The sequence below is a fragment of the Pteropus alecto genome, unplaced genomic scaffold (assembly GCF_000325575.1).
Source record: "Pteropus alecto unplaced genomic scaffold, ASM32557v1 scaffold479, whole genome shotgun sequence".
In the NCBI taxonomy this organism is placed as follows: domain Eukaryota; kingdom Metazoa; phylum Chordata; class Mammalia; order Chiroptera; family Pteropodidae; genus Pteropus; species Pteropus alecto.
In genome coordinates, this window is record NW_006492031.1 from 2,565,343 (window position 1) to 2,573,536 (window position 8,194).

Genomic DNA, 8,194 nt, shown 5'->3' on the forward strand with positions numbered 1-8,194 from the left:
GGCTATATAAACCCACTTCCCTCAACTGCTCTTGAAATCAGTGTTCCCATCTTACTGATTTCCTCAAGGATTAATAATTTAAATAAAATCATTGACAAGTGTTTATGCTTTTTTGTAAGGGATCTGCGTTTTTAATTTTTTCAGAAATTATTCTTTGACAACTCTATATTCCAAGCTCTTTCCATAATATCATACTACCAGAGCCACTCTGCTAATTGAGAGCACACACTGAATTGATGTTTATGCATTGATGTTTATGCATTTTAGGCACATTTGTTAATTTCACTCTTTGTATCCATAAATTCTTTTAAAATTATATTTACTGACTTTTAAAAATAGATAATACAACCACTGGTTCAAATCAAAAAGTTCAAGAGCATAGGTATATAGCAGAGATTTTACCTCCCACCACTATCCCAGACACCCAGTTTTTCTCCTGAAAGAAAACTTGTATAACATCAGTATTATTTTCTACATATACTATCAAATATGTTTATATACATTTTTTGTTTATTTTTTTCAATAAATGGTAGAATATTCTACAAATTATTCTACAATTCTACAAATTGTCCTGCAATATGCTTTTTTAATTTAACAGTATATCCTGGAGATCAATCAATTTTAAGGCATAATGAGCTCCCTTGTTGTTTATGACTGTATACTATTCTACTGGATAAACCTACTGGAATTTATTTAACCAGTCTCTTATTAATAAACATTTAAGTTGTTTCCAATCTTTTGATATAACAAGCAATGATGCATTGAAAAACTATATACGTATATCATTTTGTACATCTATGTAAGACAAATCCCAGAAGTGAAATTGGTTGGTCAAAGGATATATGCATTTATAATTTTTTAAGTTTTTGAAATATTACTCTCTATAAGGGTTATATCAATTTATACTCCTGCCAGTAATATATGAGAGCTCTTGCCAAAACTATAGCAGTGTGTTGTGAAATTTTTGAACTTTTATAGGGGTAATAATATCTCATAGTTTTTACTTGTATTTCTTTTACCAATATAAAGCATATAAAGTATTTGAGAATAATGTATATTTCTTTGGGGGGGAGAAGAACTATCTGTTCATATCCTATGACAATTTTTTTTTATTGATTTGTTAGTCTAAGATATAAGTCACAAAATTTTGTTTTTCCCTAGATTGTCTTTAAAAAAAAATCTTTGTTTCCGGTGATTTTTACTATGTGGACTTTTATTTGACATTGCTGAATCTATCAGTATGTTCTAGCTTCTAGTTTTGTGTCATAGTTGAAAGATCTTCCCCAATTGGTATTATAAAAGAATGCTCCCAGGTTTCTTCTGGTAAGTTTATGGTCCCATGTTTCACATATAAATCTTTGATTTATTTGGAGTTTATTCTGGTGTTAGGTATGAAATATGATTGCAATTTAATCCTTTTCCCAAATGGTTACCATATCCTTCCTAAGCCATCTAAAGAATGATCTGCTTTTCTCCACTCATTGGAGATCCCGGCTTGTACTGATGTTTCCTTTTTATTTTCTCATCTAGTCCATGCTCTGTCCCCTCATTGCATGAGTACTCCATGATTTATGTTAGTGTAGCTTTAGAATATATTTAATATCTGGTAAGGCTATGACTTTTTTCATTATATTTCCTTTAAACATTTCCAGGATATTCCTGTATGTTTATTTTTTTTTATGTCAACTTTAGAATCAGTTTGACTGTCTAAAAAATGTTTGATATTTAACTGAGAGCGCATTAAATTTACAGATACTTTAGAGAGAATTGACTTCTTAATAACGTTCTGTCTGACTACAAAAGAGCATGGTAAGCCTTTTCATTTAGTTGGGTTTTTCATTCAGTTTAGTTTCAATATTTTAGTATTTTATTCATTTTTGCATAATTCTTAACTTTATTCCTAGGTATTTTTAAAAATTATTATAAATTGGTCTTTTCTTTCACTATATCTTATGTTGTTATTTGTATATATGAAACCTACTGATTTTTATGTATAATTGTGTATGAACCAGTTTTCTGAATTTCCTTAATTCTAACACCTCACACCAAACATCTAAGATAACTAATTGGTGACTAAGTGACCCTTTATGTTCCTTCTTGGGAGCTGGGGCTTTTTAGGGTTTAATGACAGTTGGTACTAGGTGAGGAACAGAGGGTTGATTTCATTTGCCTTTCCAGAATAAGGAATAAATTGTTAATAATTTTTTCGGCAAGCTGTTCTTTCTCTCTCTTTCTCTCTCTCTCTCTCTCTGTCTCTCTCTCTGCTTAAAATATTGAACTTTCTACCGTGCCTCTGCCACCATGCTGCTAGCACTCACACATGCACACATTTTCTCATGCTTTGGTTTTTCAGCCATTTCTAGGTAAAATACCACCAAGTAACATGATTCACTAGAAACTATGGGTTCTCCTTGAATCATTTTGCTTTGTACGTTTTAATTACAGTTTAAGCAATTTCTCTACACTGTGCATCCCTAGGAAGAAACCCCAGGAATTATCATCATCTGCTTAGACTTTGTTTCAGTTCTCATCTTTATTTATTTTTGTTTGTTTTTCATCTCCTCATTTTCCCCATCCTCCAGCCCCTGGCAACCACCATTCTACTCTCTATTTCTATGGGTTAATCTTCTTTGAGAGTCATCTTTTAGGGCTTCTGAAGGCCTGCAGAAACCTGCCTGGGTTAGAAAGCTTGAAAGTGATGACTTTCCCTTTGTCTTAAAACCTGAAATAATTCTCTGGGGCATGACCAGGCAAGGAAGGTGATCCAGCCTGAATTTAATCACCAGTGGAGAGTGAAAAACTGGAGAGAGAAGAGGCATAACACATGCTTTAAGGAAGTTTCATATAGAGATTATTTTGGGAGAACAGAAAGAGATAAGGCAGCTCTCTCTGAGACCAGACATGGCTTAAAAAAATAATAATAATATTAGTGATTACTCTGTTAATGTTCCAGAAGAAGTTTGTTAGGCCAGTTTTAGGATCTCAATTTAGCGTCTTTGGAATGTGGTTAGAATTCTAAAGGGTTAAAAGAAATCTTAGCAGTTGACCTAAATACCCATAGAATGTCCTCTCTCTGGCAATATTTAACACCTCAACATAAAAATACATGAGCTCATTGGGATTGCTAGAAAAGGGCACAGCAGTTTTTCACACTTCTTTTGCCAGCAGGATAACACTTTAATTTGAGCCTCTGACTTTTTCTTGCCTTGGAGGCTGTTACTTGTTGGGGCACTGGGACCTCCATTCTGCCTGCCTTTTTGATATTTGCATGAGAAAACATGAGTGGTTTGACTTCCTATTTTTTTCCCATTGTTGCTCAAGAATCTTGGGTTCATCTTACAGCATCAGGGAGTAATCCTAGGGGTTTCAAGGCATTCGTCCATCACTTTTTCTTATCCTATACTCTGTTAAAAAGTCTAACTAAAGAAAAAAAAAGTAGAAGTTTAAAGTTTGAGTAAAACTCCTTTAAGTTTGTGACCTGATTTTCATTTTCTTTCCTTTTTCAATTTTAATTTTTCAGTTACAGTTGACATAGTTATATTAGTTTCAGGTGTACAACACAGTGATTAGACATTTATTTAGTTTACAAAGTGATCACCCCAATAAGTCTAGTTATGACCTGATTTTCTTTAGTTTGAATCTTGTTAGCTCCCAGATATGGAGTTTTTAGTTCTTCCTCATAGTTTGCTGAACCACAGTACCATGTCAGACAAGAGCACACCGAGGTTCGGATCTGTTTTCCTCAGATGACTGCCACAGAGAGAAACTTCTCATGAGCCTGACTCAGTTCACTCCTACCTGTAGCAGCAGCATGATCGTGATGGAGTCATCTGACCAAAGATTTCTGGCCTTCTCTTTTTTCTAGGTTTATTTGCCTCAGTGCTCTGAGACATCCAAGTCGTGCCTTTCCATTTAAATTTTCTTGACCATCACGTTAGAATATGAAGAAGGAAGAAAGCCAGCTGAAGCAACCATCCGTTCAGCAGAGTGGTGCTGGCTTGAGCACATGCACCCTGCTCCAGCTGTTTTTCAGGCATACCTTCAGCACGGCCTCTGCTTTCCCTGCTGCTCCTCTGGATCACACCTGGGTTGATCCATCTGTGGTGCCCACCTGTGGTGCCCACCTGTGGTGCTATTGTGTGTCCTCAATGCCCAGTTCTGTCCTCCGGCCAATCCCAGTTTGACTGTCTGTGGACCTTGATATTTAAAACTAGGCTCTGCCCTCAGCTCAGCCTTTATTTGAAGGAGAAAACTCAATTTGAGGCTCCTGTCTCTAAAGGAAACTTAGCAAAAATTTAAAGAAAGCCCAGAGGAGAGGAATATGATTGATAACTTATGAAGTGGCCTCTATGTAGAAGTGCAGAAAAACTAGACATACATTGTCAAAAAATAGCCATCTGAAGGAGACTTGGCTGTTTCTTTCCCTTGCCTTTTCTGGTGATGGAGTCCTTTCTGCTCATTTCCTGATTCTTATTATAATTATACACAGATAGTCTTGAAGCGTTCTTGGGCATCATGCTGTGCTGTAAAGAGCCTGCTCCTAGGAAAAGGGTGTGTAGGTTCTATTTTAAGCCATTCATTTATTGTGTAATTTGGGGGAAATGTCTCAATTCATCTATGGGATTACTTTCTTTGGACAATTGCCCTCCTTATCTCATCAGGATATACATATATGTAAATGTATACATACGATATATACATATATATATAAATACATATATATATATATCTTTTAAATTTTTATAATACCTACTTAGTTATTATCTATTGAGCACCCCTTACATATCAGGCATGGTGTTAATTCTCTTACATATATTATCTGTAGATCCTCACAATATTCTCAAAAAGCAGGGAGTAGCAACTTCTCATCCCTTCACCACCATATTACAGATGAGAAAACAGATCTAGAGAGGCAAAGAAATTTACTCTAACAGAGAATGTTTCTTGTGATTAGCAGCCAGCATCGTGCCGTGCTCAACAGACTCTGGGTAATGATGATTTCAATGACAATAATGTTGCTTCCCTATCTTGATACATTTTTTTTTATGGCACCATCTTCCCATATCTGGAACATTGTCTCCAATTGCAATAGGGGAGGCCAAGTCCCTGGATACCTTGAATCTCCTGTGTGCTGCTCAAACTGCCTTGGGCTTCATTCTATTTTGTCATGTAGGCAGGTGATGGATTTGGTGGTGGGAGAACCCGGAAACAGTCTCCTCCCAAGAGGCTATAGGAACTACTAATAATGTGATAATTAATGGAATCCTTGCATGTACCAGGCAGAAGGCATTTATAAATATGATTATGAGGTGGATGACATTCCCAGGAGTGAAAATCTGCTAGAAGGAAAAAGCGTCTCCTAGGTAGTGGCTAGTGTTAGAAAATGCACAATAGCCAGTTAGTGCCTGGGATCAAAGGTTCCACAAGGCCTTCATTAGCTGGTACAGAGGTGGCACCCATGAGCAATGCAAATTAGGGGAGTTCTTCCAGCGGCTTGATGTTCAGAGTCTTGTTTGCATTGCTTCATCATCCAGCAGTCACAAACATTTCCATCTTTGCTCCTTACCCTTCTTCTTTCCCCACTCTGTGCTTCAGAAGATAAACTTTGTTCTGTTTTAAGTACATGCCCCAGGCTTTCTCACTTTTTTGCTTCATTCGAATTCTTTGCTCCATCTGGAATACCCTTCTGTTTCATTCTTTGCCAAATTTCTAAATATTACTGATCCTTAAGGCCTTATTTAAAGTCCTTTTTCTCTGTGAAATCTTCTCTAATCTGTTCAGCTAGAATGGTCACAGCACATTCTCTGTTTCTTTGGTGGAACATTCCTTATTTCTCCTTGTAGACATAAACTTTCTGTAGGCCAGGTTCCTCTCTGTTTTATCTTTGCAGTCTCAGTCTGTAACATGCGACTTTGTATGTAATAGTCATTTATTCATTTACTGACTGACTGAATAAATGAATGAATGCCTGATTCTTGAAAGAGTGCCGAATTTTGTGTGGTGCTAGGTTGAAAGATGTGCCAGAAGAATTATATTTGTTCATTTTTAAGCACTACTAGGTTCAAATTCTTCTGCCAAGACTTATTACAGAATTCCTTCTGTCTTAAAATTTATAATGTCTAACAAAAAAATATGAATAACAAAAAAGAACTCATAGTTTACAAAAGAAACACATGAAACCAAAATAAAAAATAAATACATTTTATGTGGTGGGTAAAGGAGGGAGGAGTAATTGTGATAGAGGTTGCAATTAGGAAAAGAGAGGTCTAAGGTCTAACAAAGAGAGAAAATGGAATGACTAAAATAAAGATGGTGTTTGAGTATTGATTGAGAACCTACAAGCTGGCACCAGACAGAACATAGACTTTCTCCCTAAGACTCTTCATGGTAATGAGATGTGTTTTGTAGACCATCTACTCAGCCTACAAAGATCTATTGAGAAAATACTTTGAGCTAGGGGTTGGGTTACAATGATCAAAATGGCACATTTCCTTGAGGAGCTGAGGGTACCAAAAATAATTGCTGTGATGAGGATTCTACAGAAGTGTGTTTAGGATACTCTTGGAAGAGGCAGAAAGAACTTTTAATGCCTCCCTCCCGGTGGGCACATGGCACACTGGATATGGCTCTCCAACAGGGTCTGGGGAAGCAATATCATTTAGGATTTAATGTACAAACTTTAGAGTTAGATAAAGGCAGGAGTCAGAGTGCTTCTATTGGATCTGATGCCACCATTAACCACTTTTGTAATTTTGACATGTGCCTAAGCCTCGGTCTTCTCCTCTGTAAAATGGGATAATTATATTACCTGTATCACAGAGTTATCATGAAAATTAAATGAGAAAATCCCAGCCCCAAACTGACTCTTGTTCAAGATTCAAGTGAAAGTGCCTCCCAGTTCACTCAGAAGTTGATTTTTGTTTGTTTTTTAACCTTGTAACTCCAGAAATCGGCATCCAATGGAAGGTGGGCTGGCTAAGCAGATAACTTTTCTCTAAATATCAAAGCTGAGGTAAGTGATTTTGCAGCAGCTGATCACAGATTCCCAAATTGGCACTTATATAAAATGATAGCTTATAGATATATAAAGCAGCCCATGCCTTGAATAAACAGACTTATTTTCTAGCATTTTATTCGACTAGGTGGGGAGAAGAGAATGAAGGTTTTTATCCAGCTATGGGACTCTGTGAATTTAGCAGGTCAGTTTGTGTGTGGAGGATAAGAGACTCCTGAGAGCATCCCCACCCTGTGGCATTGGTTATTGAAGAGTAGATTTTTTTGCTTATATTTTTCCCCTTATAGAGCTCACTGGCATCCTATTGCAATGAAAGTGTCAGAGTGTTTATTGCAGCACTGACTTAGGGTTAAGTGAGTTGTGGACCATTGAAACTAGGGGAAAAGTACATACAGCTCTAATTTCTGCCTTTGGCAATAATTGCTTTGACATAGACTTTGTGATAACAACTATGTAAAATTATGCTCATATAAATAGTAGGATTGAAAGCAATTAAATACTAGAGATTTCAAAAAAAATTAATAAATTTATTTATTTAAATTAGTTTCAAGTATACAGTACATTGGTTAGACATCTATAATGTTCATAAAATGATCCCCCCAATCGCTCCCTCCCTCCCCTGGCCTTCCACTTAGCCATCATATCAATGCTAGCTGCATTCCCTCTTCCATGCTTCCCGTGCCCAACTATCAACTACTAATTTGTACTTCTTTAATCCTTCACCCCATTTTCCCAGCTTCCCAAACCCCCTCCCCTCTGTCTGTCACCAAATTGTCTACTATATTTGTGAGTCTGTTTTTGATTAGTTTGCTCTTTTTGTTCTGTAGATATCACATATAAGTAAAATCATATGGTATCTATCTTTCTCTGTCTGACTTATTCCATTCAGCATAATACCCTCTAGGTCCATCCATGTCATTGCAAATGGTAAGATTTCATTTTTTTAAATGGCTGAGTAATATTCCATTCTATATATGAACCATAATTTCTTTATCCAATTGTCCATTGATGGGCATTTAGGTCGTTTCCATATCTTGGCTATTGTAAATTATGCTGCCATGAATATTGGAGTGCATAGATCTTTATGCATTATTGTTTTGGTTTTCTTTGGATAAACACCCAGAAGCGCAATTGCTGGGTCAAAAGGTATATCCATTTTTAATTTTTTGAGGAAACCTC